The sequence below is a fragment of the Crocodylus porosus genome, unplaced genomic scaffold (assembly GCF_001723895.1).
Source record: "Crocodylus porosus isolate Cpor-Errol unplaced genomic scaffold, CroPor_comp1, whole genome shotgun sequence".
Classification (NCBI taxonomy): Eukaryota; Metazoa; Chordata; order Crocodylia; family Crocodylidae; genus Crocodylus; species Crocodylus porosus.
Window position 1 is genome coordinate 3,841,256 of NW_017728950.1, and position 13,517 is coordinate 3,854,772.

The 13,517-nt window shown below is 43.9% G+C and overlaps 1 protein-coding gene across 2 annotated transcripts in view; it reads right to left on the reverse strand.

The window, feature by feature from the left end:
* Nucleotides 1–13,517, reverse strand: part of LOC109323448 (contactin-associated protein-like 4) — a 421,861-nt gene that overhangs the window by 142,133 nt on the left and 266,211 nt on the right. The window lies entirely within an intron of this gene.

The following is a 13,517-nucleotide window of genomic DNA, read 5'->3' on the forward strand; positions in this document are numbered from 1 at the left end:
ATTCAAATTTAATAAACAGTACATCTTCATTTCTATTATGTTTTGATTATTATGAGACATTTGCTATTGCTGTATGCTAAATATTTGTTCCAAATGTAGAAGGGTATTTAAGCCAGCTTGTTCCATTTTGAAATTTCTCACCACATCTTTTTGCATAAGCAGCAGGGGTGAGTTTCAGCACATTCATCATCACATGTCCCCTAAGTAGAGATGAATCTTACCACCTTCCCTCCCCTATCCTAACAGAATTTCAAATTAATTGTTAGCTTGGAACATTCTGTATGAAGAAACAGCTAGTGAATGGGCTCATTAGAGCTAACCTATTAAGCCAGTAATAAGCAATGAGAGTCAGCAACTCTAAATGCCTATACCACTTTCAGCTTCATGCTTTATAATCTCACTGTCACAGTGGGTGAAGACAGAAACACTGTAAAACAAACACAGGAGAACTGCTTCTATTTTCAGTACAAGACCCCTCCCAACCTCTTGTCCCTTGGAATCCTTATTTGTAATCTCTAATAGATGTAACTGCTACTGAATGTGCCAATTAGTTTGTTGACTGAACCAGAACCCAAGCCCCAGAAGCTTAAGTGCTGTGAGCAAATGAAATGGTCCATTAAGACTTCAATTTTTTCAAGATCATTTTCAGAGGGCATGCACCTAGTGAAAATTAACTTTTGAAAACAGACTGTGTATGGTCTATTTTTTTTTCCCTCAGGGCACACTTGAATCATATGTTCTTAATTCAAAATTAACTTTCAGACATCAAAAATAAGCTAAAAGTGATTCAAACTCACATTTAAACCATTCAAAGAGGTCAGTTTTGAAACCAAGATTTTCTAGCTGTCATTTTACAAAGCCTTTAGCTGCAAAGAATAGGTTCAAAATATAATCATTCAGTCAAGTAGTAAATGTACCTATATTAACTGATTTAAAATATTTTGAAGGTTAAAATCCTTCTCGGTTCTTATCACATTTCAAGGTGAAGAGAGAAACCACTTTTTCACTCTGCCTATTTTTCTTCATTGGATTGTAAGTACCAAAGGCCCAATGTCAAGCCTCTAATGTAAATTAGGGGCTTTGTAGAGAATTAGTACCTTCAACTCAATGAAAATCTTTGTATCAGTAAAACTATGGATTTACTGTCCAATCCTGCCATCTTTTAAGCATTCAAAGCACTGAGCTTATAAAAGAAGTTCTATTTGATTACTAACGTGTCCAAACATTTGTAGGAATCATGCCATAGCTGTGGACTAGTTAGGGACTTGTCTGCAGGCAGGAGGGTCCTCACAACCTGCTTAATTTAGCTTTGACAAAAAGCCACAATTAGGTATTACACAATAAAAAATTATGTTAAAAGAACATTTTTAATGTTATTAAGATAATGACTCAAAAGTGAGGAAACATTGAGTGCCAAAATGAAAACTCACTTTTGAACCTTAAGTCAACTTCCTTGTGCATATATATTATGGACTGCCTACATCAGGGGCAGGCAATTATTTCAGGTGGAGGGCCACTTAACTGGGTTCGGTGAGCTTTCAAGTGCCGCATGGGTAGACCCACCCCATTGACAGTTGCCTTGCCCCGTGGTCGCCACTTTGGGATCAAAAGTTCCAACCCTAACCCCTGACCTTTGCCACCAGAAGTCCTCTTGCCCCTAGAAAATACTCCTTTTGGGAGTGGTGGTTGGTACCTTAGAACCAGGAAAAAAAACCAACCCCAAAACAAAAAACAAATTATACACTAAAAGTCAAACATCAATTATAACATATTTTAATTTTATTACCAAAAATATTTTTGTCATGATATGTTTGCTTACTGTATATAGAGGTGATTGCATAATAACTTAAAAAACATATATTCTTAGCCTTGTATATTGTGTGTGTGTGTGTGTGTGTGTGTGTGTGTGTGTGTGTGTGTGTGTGTGTATGGTGGGGTATGTGGGAAGCTTGTGAGGGGGTGTGGCTGTGAATGAGGGGACATAGGGTATGTTGGAGGGCTGTGCATATGTGAGAGGCTGTGGGAGAAGAGTATGGTTGTATGCTGTTTGTGGGGTCTGAGGACCATCCCCCCCCATGGTGCAGCCGCTGGCAGGGGCACTTGGGGTGCTTCTGTCCGGTGGGGCCAGCACTGAACATCACGGTGAGGAATGCAGCCCTCACCAGGTCATCTCTATCATAGGCACTCCCTGCTGTGCATGCACAGCCCCTGCACTCATGCAACAGGGGAGGGGTGCTCCATGCACTGGAGTTGGCTGCCTTTCCCACCCCAGCTAGCTCCAGTGTGTGGGGATTGCTTCCCATGGTGCATGAGTGAAAAGGCTGTGTTTGCATGGTGGGGAGTGCTGGTAATAGAGATGGACCAGCAGAAGCTGTGCTCCTCACTGCAATGTGAACCGCTGCCTGGAGCTGGTACTGGGCATGAGCACACAGAGTGCCCCTGCCTGCTGCTGCTGCTGCCACTGCCTGCCAGAGCTATGCACCATGAAGGGAGTATGGGAGGGTTTCCTCACACCCTCCCACCCCTCAAACTCACATGCTGCCCACCCAAGGTCCACACTGCTGCTGCCCCCTTGGGTGTGGTCTCCACACTGGTGCCAGCCCCATCCCCATGCTATGAATTCCCACCCAGCTGCAGCTCTGCCCGCATCACTTTCCTACCTGCTGCTTGGATCCAGCAGGGCACCAGAAAAGCAGGACAGGTCCCTGGTGGCTGCAGCAGCAGCAGTGCCTCCCAGAAGCTGTGTGCTGGCCAGGGTGGGAGTAAGGTACAATAGGGTATGTTGAGGGGGTGTATACCTGAGTGCCTCACTCCAATCTTCATGGGCAGAAGAGCTGAGCATGGTACAGCTCATTGGTGGGCAATGAGGGCTGGCTGAAAGTGCCTGATGGGCCAGATACCACCCACAAGCTGTATTTTGCCCACCCCAGAACTACATGATGGCATGCTGCTTTTAACATAGAAGCCCTGTCACATTTGATACACAAATGCTCACATGAGTTACCTCTACACCACAGATATCATAGGTGTGGAGACAGCCATGACAGCCAGATTCTGGAATTAATCTAGCCATGACAGCACGGAGTTCTTTTTCCTAGTAGATTCCAAAGTGTAATGTTGCATACAAGATAATAAGCGTTGTGTGCTGAGTTTTGCATTCTATATGCATGCTCTGCATTTTATCAGCAGAGGGTACTGCTTGAACTGTATTATCTAGGGTTGTTGTTTGTTGTTCCATTTTACCCATATAATATTGGGAAGTTTCAGCTGTTGTTAATAAGCATGGTTCCCCTGTTTTCCTTGTGTGATCTCTCTACGACAAGAACCCTACAGATTTAACTTTATTAGTGAATGTTAAAAGGGGAGTTCCAAAGATGAAGGGGTAAAAGGAAATACAAAATGGCTACATAGTATTGGCTGAGGGGAGGATGCAACTGATTACACAGCAAAATTTGGCATACTTAGTGCAGTGGTGGGTTAGGGTGAGGAACTTGGGAGCTAAAGGCACCACACTTACAAAGAAGAGAGAATATAAAATGTCCTGTACAAGCAATCCATTACATCATTACAGAGTGGTGGGTTTTAAAGGACACACAGAGATACAAGTAACAGTATAAGGTACAATTGTGGGGGTGAGGTACAGTCCAGGCATAAGAGTTCTTAGTCGTGATCTGCTGGAAAAGGTGTTCAGGCAGCTTCCGGCCAGTGACCTGGAGTCCAGCTACTGGTGCTCACCCATAATGTGCTTGGCATAAATGTCCCTCGACCATCTGAGGGTGTCAGACACCACGAGGCACCTCATTAATTTGGCATAGCAGCAGGATACTCAGCAGACACACAGAATGCTCTTGTTGCTGGGCTCCCATGCTTTGAGTGCTCATCAGATCAGTGCCTCAACCATCATCTCATATTCCTGGCTCCTCATAGTGTCCACTAATGGCTTATACTTTGCCAGCTTCCACTTGCAGGCTTTGATGACAGCCCGCTGCCAGTTCTCAAATGCGATATTGACATCAACCATCACAATGTGCCTGTTTTCTTTGTTAGCCACAACAATGTCTGGGTACAGTTGGCTCTCACAGCCTGGGATAGTCCCAGCTGAGGCTGGAATGCCCTTCACCAGCTAGACCTGGATAGCTTTGTGGCAGACATGCCATGCTCTGGCATGGGGATTTCAGGTGTACAGCATGTGGGGAAGAGTCCCTGACTTATAAGCCACATCTTCAGCACCTCTTGTTGTGGTTTATGAACCAGACTGCACTGTTGAGCAGGAGGCAGTTGAGTTGGGCATGGTGGATGAAGCATTAGTCTGTAAAGTATGTGAAGTTCTCACTGAGCATGAAGTGGTTGCTCATCTTCAACTTCAGGATGTGCTCAAAGACCTTACCCTGGTTGGTCACTGGCATACTTGGCTCTGACAGCATCCTTTAGGACCCTCTCCAGGCAGGACCTTGGGGGGTGGGACATGGTGATGAAGCTGATGCTGGGGCCTGGGAGCAGTGGAACTCACAGCTTCTGGTGCTCCTCAGACCAGGTCCAGGCACAGCTGATGAGCTTATTGAGGTGCTGCACAGCATTGCAAGCTCAGCTTCACAATAAGGTGAAATCCTCGCCATGTCAGTTGGACTCATCTCCCAGTGAACCACTCAGGAAAGTGACCAGGTCTTTGCCAGTGGGCTGTCTGGCAATCTTCCTAGGGTCAGTCTCCCCCAGGATACTGGCAGTGATGCTGCTCACAAGATCATAAGGGCACACTGAGAGGCAGAAGATATGGGTGACCATCTTGATGCCATAGAGGTCACCCTTGAGAGGGACCTTGGCACCATCCTGCCAATAAGGGACAGGCAGGTGTAGCATAACCTCCCCGTTTCTTTTTTTTAATTGCATTCCCTCCCCTTCTCTAACCATTTCTGCCTTTTTCCCTCCCTCTCTATTCCCTTTAGATAAGTATAAGTGAGCTCAAACTTAAGATAAGCTTTAAACATTTTTATTTTGGTAGCAAGTTTTTGGTTTTGGATATCCACTGTTTTATATTGTATACTTATTAGGTTTGTATTAATTGTTACTGTTGTATATTGTATTATTATCATTTTTGTATTGATTTTTATTGTTTCATATGGATATTGTATGGTTTAGGCCTGTATTTGTAAGTGAACCAAAGTCATGTCAAGTTTCCATTTTATATGTCAAGCCTCCATCTTCTGTCCTCTGCCAGGGCATCCTATGTTGCAACAATATGATTCATTGCACCCCTCCCATGTAAATTGGTTCCCTGATAAATGAGAATGATTGGGAATGATTGAAATACAATGGTAGCAGACCTCTACTGAATAGCCTGTAAGGACTTGGGCCATCACCTCACATTGATTCATCCAGGAACCAAGGACCTCACCCAGGAACAGAGACAAGGCCAGCATTTGTAAAACAAAAGACCCTGCAGAACCAACAACTCTCACCATTACAGACACCAAAAACTGCACATCCCTGCATGGAGCACACATGCTCAGTATGCCAGGGGCTGACCCTTGCCTGGGCATGCCTCCTGTCACTAGGGTCACACAAGGTCTGCCCCTCTAGAAGGAGGCAGTGAAGACAGACCCAATGGGACACCCTCTGGACCAGCACCATATCCACCCAGAGGCCCTGCCAGCGACCCCACTCTGGACAACATCTACTGGACAAGGAACCCTTTCCAGCCTGGATAGGTAGATATTATAGATATTACCTGCACAACTCCTCCTACAATTTGAACTCTCTCTCTCTCTCTCTCCTCCTGGACTTCAGTGGACTTCAGCCCCTGCACCAAGCCTCTCTAACCCCTGCTGCCAGTGTGCGTGTGTGTGGGAGGGGTGCGTGGGTGGGTACAAGGGAACCAATTTGGCATTGTGTCACCATCTCCCCTGTTCAATAAAACCATTGTCATTTGCAACCTCAAGTTGGGTCATGTTTTACTGAATCCCAATCCCTTCCCTATCTTAAATTCCAGCCTCATTCTCTCTCTCTCTCAGCTCTAGTTCCCACGCTGTCTGCTAGTTTCCTGATCTCCCAATTCCATCTTCCCTTTCTGTCACCTCTCAGCCTCTCCTTGCTTTCCTGCTGTCCCTGCTGCTTTTCCTGTGATTTTCTGCTGCCCATCTCTCTGTTTTTAGGCTTCTCCCCTGCACCTTCTGTAATCCCCCTGCAGCTTCCCAGCTCCTATTAGCTGTACTGCAGTTCCCTCCAGCTTCCAGCACCTACTGCCACTTCCTGCAACTTCTCTAGATGCCCTGGAGCCATCCTCTGGCCCCCTACACGTTCTTCAGCCCAGGCCCCTGTAGTCTACCGGTTCTAACCTGCTAAACTTCTACTTTCTTACCTCAACCTTTCCCCAGGTATCCCAAGTACACCAAGCCCATACATACATACATATCACAATACCCAACTTAGGAACTCACTTGTGTGTATGTGTAGGTGGGTGGTATGTGTGTAAATTAGCGAACACACACACACACACACACATTATATATATATGTGTGTGTGTGGTATATGAATTAGTAATCCACATATGTGTATTCAATGTGCAGGTGTTGGTAACTGGTAACTGATTCTGTCTAAATTTGGTGTGTGTAGTGCACATGAACTTAGACTAATTATTTTGAAAGTGCATATATCTGAGTTGCTAGTGTTAGAGTGTGTGTGTATAATACTGGTGCAGCATTTTATATATATAAAATGTTGCCCCGAGGGGTCAGGCCAACACTCAGGATCTCAATATTGCGCTGTTAGACATGAGGGCATGCTGTACAACTGCACATGCACACATAAAAATCAATTAAGCACACACTCACTAGGTGCATACACCCCAATTACGCATACATACCCTACCAGCTCAGGCACATACACTATACTCCCCAAAATTTAGACACAGATCACCAATTCTTATATCACGTACACAATGCCACACACACGTGCGCGCACACACACGCACACACACACACGTGTGTGTGTGTGTGCGTGTGTGTGTGTGTGTGTGTGTGTGTGTGTGTATACATACATACAGGATTTTATTTGTGGCCAGAAACAGTAGGTTCAGCCACTTCTTCAGTAGCCACTTCAGGTCATAGTCTACCGACTTGAGGCAAGTCTTGGGGACTGCCAAGCCTCTGAAGACAAATGAGATGTGGGGGATGAAGCTGTTTGCCACAGCAATCTTCTTCCAGGGGACCAGCAAGAAATAGTCCAGCTTGTTGGCAGGTTTCCTCTGGTGTCTGTTTCACCCAGTGACTGGTAGGCACTCCCAAATGGACATAGCTCTAACCATCCCTCATGAGCCTCACCTGCTTGTCCTGGAAGGTAATGGTGGAGTCCAGAACAGTGCTTTTCTTCCTGTAGTTGGCATGCAGGAATGCACACTTGGAGGCATTGAAGTGGAGCCCCATTCACTTGGTTGCCTCAGAACTGATATCCAGCATCTTCTGCAGCTGCTCAGGGTCACTGGCAAGGAGGACAAGGTCAGTGGTGTAAGCCAGGACATTCAGCTTCCATCTGTAGAGGCTAAGTGCTCTTGGAGGAGCAGTTCCATGACCAAATTGAAGATAACAGGCCTGAGTGAGCAACCCTGTTTGACTCCAGCCTGGATTGAGATATCTCACCCTCTGATTACAAGACACTTGTGGTGCAGCTGCTGTAGAGCTCCCAGATGAGGTTGATGGTCCCATTCAGTATCCCCAGTTCCTGGAGGGTGTTGAAGATGTGGTAGTGGGGCATGGAGATAAAGGCCATGCCACCATGCACTGTCTTCTTGCCATCTGGGCATTATCCAGCACCATCTGGATAATTAAAGTGAGCTTGTAGTACCCTTCTACTCCTAGTCAGATGGGCCTCAGCCTCCTTTGGCATGAAGTCTGCTTTGAGCACCTCTGTGGAACCAACACGTGTCAAAGGTCCAACTGATGTGGGGAATGGGGTGATGACTTTAGCACAGTGGTTGAAGACATCTTATGGAGTTACTGGGGTTCTGAGCTGATGTAACTAGAATTCATCCAACAAATGCAAAGGTAGAAACTATTTGTAAGGTTCCAACACCTACACAAACATCCCTAGGTCTGCTTAATTTCTACCATTCTTTTCTAAAAGACAAGGTTATATTTGCTGAGTATCAGGGACTCTGATCGGGCAGACTAGAGTGGGTGAAGTACTGGCAAGGACTCTGAGCAAGCAGGCCAGCCTAAGCCAAGTACCTTAGCAGCCACACCTGCTGTAAGCCTCAGTTAAGGAACTTTGTCCCAGTTTACAAGTAGCAAGAATCCTGACTGGCTGCTGGGAGAGCTGCCTATCCATTTAACACTAGCTAGGGCCTTGGGTTTGCAAACCAGTTAACAGTTCTGCTGTGGCAAGCCTCCTGGTTCCTACAGTCTTGTTCTCCTGGTTCCTGACCCTGTTTTTTGCTTATTTCTGGACCATTGCTTTGGATTTCCCTGAAGATCTGTTTCCTTGCTCCAGCCCCTGGTTTGGCTCCATTTTTGGACTTCACCCTGTGGACTGCCCCCCAGATTGCTATTTGGCATCTGATCCCTGGATTCAGACCCTGGAATGTTGTGGACTCTGCTTCTGGATTTCCCTTTGGGTTTGGTATATGGCTGCCACCTTCTCACCCAGCCTCAGGCCCCTGCTTTTCCTCAGTGGTCTAACCATTAGGCAAGAATGCCTATATCCCAGTCCTTTCCACTGAGCCTTTGAATCCTCTATTGGATAAGGATGACTCATAGAAACAGACTAAACTGCACAAAAAAGCTATCAACAAAGCAAAATGATTGTTGTTGTCTCACAGCATGCTAGTCCATTATGACATCAAGAAACCAATTGTGCTTATTTGAAATTTTTCACTGTATGGAGTAGGAGCTGTCCTCAGTCACCTCCAAAATGATAGGCATGAGGCTCCCATTGCATACTATTCATAAACTATGAATAAGTAAGATGGAAAGGAATTATGCCCAAAGTGATAGGGAAGCTCTTCCTGTCATTTCTGGGATTAAGGCATTCTATGACTATGTGTACAGCTGTAACTTCACAATCATGACAGATCAGAAACCATTGCTAGGGCTATTAATCAAGAATGGACCAATACCTCAAATCATTTCACCACATACGCTTCATGGGTCCTAAAAGCGTATGTCTGTGAATTTCAGCACTGCCCTGGGAAGTTGATAGCTAATGCACATGTACCAAGTCATTTGCCATTAACCTGTCCTGAATTTACTGTTCCTCAATTTTCCAAAGTTCTGATGTTAGAATCCTCTTCTGATCCTCCTCTCCAAGCAGATGACATTGTTCATATGACTGCTAAGGATCCAGTATTAACTGGAATACTAAACCAGGTATGGAGAGGGTGGTCTTCAACAAACATCTCAGATGAATTTAAATCATTCATTACACATCAACATGAACTTTCCACCTGTAAGGAATGTCTCCTATCTCCTACATGGTAACTAAGTGGTTGTTCCCAATTAGGTTGAACACAAGTTCTTAATGTTCTCCACGTACAATATCTGGGGATTGTTTGTATGAAGTTGCTAGAAGTTTTGTCTGGTGGCCAAAGATAGATGCTGACATTGAGCAAACAGTAAAGATGTCTAAAACATGCCCCAGCTAAAGCTCCAGTCCATCCATGGGAAGAGACCAGGACACTATGTTTTATCTGCACATAGATTTTTCTGGACCTTCCCAAGTACAGATATTCTTTATAGTCATTGATTCTTTCTTAAAGTGGCTAGAAGTTGTTTCCACTGCATCAATAACTTCATGTACTGTAATCTGAGTTTTACAACAGCTGTTCACAATGCATGGTCTTCCAGATATCAGCTTGTCCAATGATGCTGCACAATTCACTTCTGAAGAGTTTAAGAAATTTATGAGGAGGAATCTTATCCATCACACTGCATCTGAATGATTTCCTTTGGTTTCTTTTCACCTTTAACTATTATGCTGCTTTATGTTTCATGGCATTCATGGAAGAGCTGCAATGATGCGAGTCATATTTACCTATTTAAGAAGGTGTTTTATAGAAATTCTCTTCCACATGCTAAGTGGAATTACTCCTAGCAATAATAACTCTTTGAGATGCTGTTCATGCTGCAGGGGTGCATTAGCAAATAATTATTTAAATATTTAAACACTGCAGTTAGCAAAATTACTGTGAAAAGGGTGGGCTGGAGCCTACAAGAAACTGTAGAATTGAACTTATGTGTTCTACCACCAACTTCTTCCAATGAAATATTAAGGATTTTTGAAGTGTATACATATGAAATAAGGCATCTCCCCTTACCATATCAGAAATACATTGCTTGATCACATATGAAAAAATACAGTCTTAGCATGTGCCAGTTCTGTGCCTTCTGGTACAAAATTCTGGTTCTAAAACAAAAGTAACTGGTCACAGGTGAATGTGGGGGGGTCTTCTAGTATGGGGAAAAACTGGTAATTCCTAACAGTGGCCAGAGGCAAATGAAAGGAAATGTGACTTCTCTATGTCCAGATGACCTACTGGCTGCTAGCAACCAGTGCAACTAAAGCACACTTCAGTGTTCTAGATTGGTTTGGCGGACTAGAACAGCATAGAATACACACCCCAAAAAGCCAGTTTTCATCATACCCTCATGATCTACACTGTGTGCTTCTAGATCAAGGATCCAGATCCTAGTTTATATGCTCTTCTATTTTAGTTATTTATATTTAACTAATAAATAGATGCATTTCCAAGGCTCTAGGTACCCTAACATAATAAAAATAAAATTGTATCTCAACACCAATAAAATAGGAATGTCAGAGGCACTCAGCCAGCCAAATAACCCAACAATTCATTTTGGTCACTATATCACTCTGGGAAGTATATCCTTAGCCTCTTCCAAAAACCCTACTGAAATCTTTCAGCATCCTGTAGTGTAACCAAAGTTACTATTTAGACCATTTTTGATGGGCGGAACAAGTTCTAGACTCTTGAAGTGCTCTGGGAAACCCTTATATGAGCTAGTCCCTTTCATTTACAATGAGAGGGCCCCAGCTCTAACTATGGCAGAAGTAGTGCTGGTATAGGTCATCAGACAGACACTGTATTCCAGGCCATTTAGGACTCTATGGATGTATCTACATGTGACACTACATCACTGGAGTAATGCACAATGGTGACTTAATGTGCGTGGAAAAAACTGTGTCACCACAGCTCCAACATCATAGTGGTGTACTCCCTCATTACAACGATTTGCTATGGTGATGTAAAGCCTAAAAATAACTACATATGGCATGCACAGCACAGTATGGGTTGTCCAAAAGAAAGTACTAAATGACAGTGCAATAACAATGGCACCATAGCAGCATGTGTAGAGATGCCCTAAAGATCCCAACTAACAGCTTAAGTTCCATTTGGGGATAAACAGTTAGATCCTAAGAGTAAAGATGTCACATAATCCCAATGAAACAATCTGTTTAATAGCAAACTTCTGTGTTCTGTACCAGGTTCAATCCCTGCATATAGAACAAACTACAGGACTGTAATCCTGATGTAAGGTCCATATCCACAAAGAAAATTCATAATTTCTTGTCCAGAAGCAGATAATGAACACTGACTCATTATTGGTATAACACTATTCTAATATAATAAAGGACTTTGTGTGTCTGTATGTCTGTAACACTTTTGGGCAACTGTGCATGTACTGCCAAGAGGGCTGACAGTGATTGGCTGGGCAGGCTCCACCTCCTCAGGCACAGAGGGAGACACCGCCACCAGAGGCAGAGAGGTGGGAGTCCCATTGCTCCGAGGGATGACAGGGAGGCAGCGGAGGTCGGAGGGTGGGGGTGGGGAATCGCTGCTGCCTCCCCAAGTGGGAGGAAGCCCCACTGCTCCATGGGAGGAGATGGAGGTGGAGGGAAAGAGGGAGCTGCCACTGCCACCTCAGGAAGGGAGGTGGGGGAAGCACCATTTCTCCACAGGTGGAGAAAAAAGTGGAGGTGGGCAGGGACGAAGCGGGAACCTGTACTGCTCTGGGGGAGGAGGTGGAGGCAGGTGCGGGGGAGGGAGCTGCATTGCTAGAGGCTGAAGGAGGCAGTGGTCATACGGGGACTGTTTACATGGCCAGCCCTGAAGTTGTGGGGGCATGTAAACCCTCCCTGAAACACTCCATCATTCATGACAAGCAATTGCTTAATCTTCAAATAATCCCTTATCCCCAAGTTACAGATACTATTGGCAGGTATTTTCCCCCTCAATCAAAACTACTGTTAGTACTTCTTCTATCTGCTCTGGTCACTTCTGGTCATTCTCCAATGTTTGAGCCATATCAGCTGTCTTTTTTTTTAATTGCATGGATACTTTTAACGTATCTGGACTACTAGAATGACTTAGATATACACATAAGACATATTGCTATCAGTGCTTAAAATTTGGATTTAAACACAGTTCAATTAAACAAAACAAACAAAAAACAACCATTAAATAATAGATTTAAATAAAATCTCATTTATAATTTTATTTTTCACTTCTATGCTTTTTACAGCCCATTAAGAATGCTATAAGGAATACTTTTCAATTAATTTTAAATATAATTTAATTTACCATTCATTGTACCATACAGCTTTCCATTAAAACACCATTTATTTTACTCTTAAAATGAGAAGTTCATATATCATTCTTATTGCTTTAAACACTGAAAGTTCTATTCTCCCTTCCCTAAAAGAAAACCATTGAAATTACTTTTCAGGATATAATATTCTTCAATTAATTACTACTCACTTCTGAATGTTATTAAATATTGCAAACAGTAAGAATGGACCATTGATTACATTTCAACATGTTTTAAGACTACCATTTATTTTGCAGTTGTATTACCAATGGTTTTATTTATAGGGAGCTAAAAATCATATATTGGAAATTTATTTAATTTGGGTAGACACTGTATATTTTTTATTTCCCAGAATAAAAGATGTCAAGTTATGGTTATTCTGATGACATAGCTCTCTCATGTGCACAACAATGCTGTAAAGTATACTAGGCTTTGAACTGGATGAGAGGCAGCAGCAATTTTATCTGGTGTTGGGTGCAGACCGTGGCCAGCACCAGTCCCAGGTGACAGGTCAGCCTCCTCTCATCTGGGGCACAAATCCGGGGGCTTGCACCCACGGGAGGGTTACTGGGCTGTGCTGGACTCCTCCCAGGGGTGCAGCCCTCGGATCTGTGTGCTGGATAAGAGGAGGCTGCCACTGCCACTTGGGACCAGCACTGAAGCCAAGTAAGCCTGGCTTCAAAACTCGAAATGCTTCAAAACTGTAAATGTTTTGAATATCCTTGTTTCGTTTTGAAGCTGTTTCAAAGCCTTTTGTTCCATTTCAGTTTCACTGTTTCAAGCTCAAAATGTGTTGAAACAGTTTCAAAATGTGACACCTCATGAAATTTCACACAGCCCTAATGTCCAGGTGGCCATACATGATGTCCTGAAGTCTCCAGTGAGAGCTGTACAGGGTGACCAGCAGGACCCACTTCAGCTCCT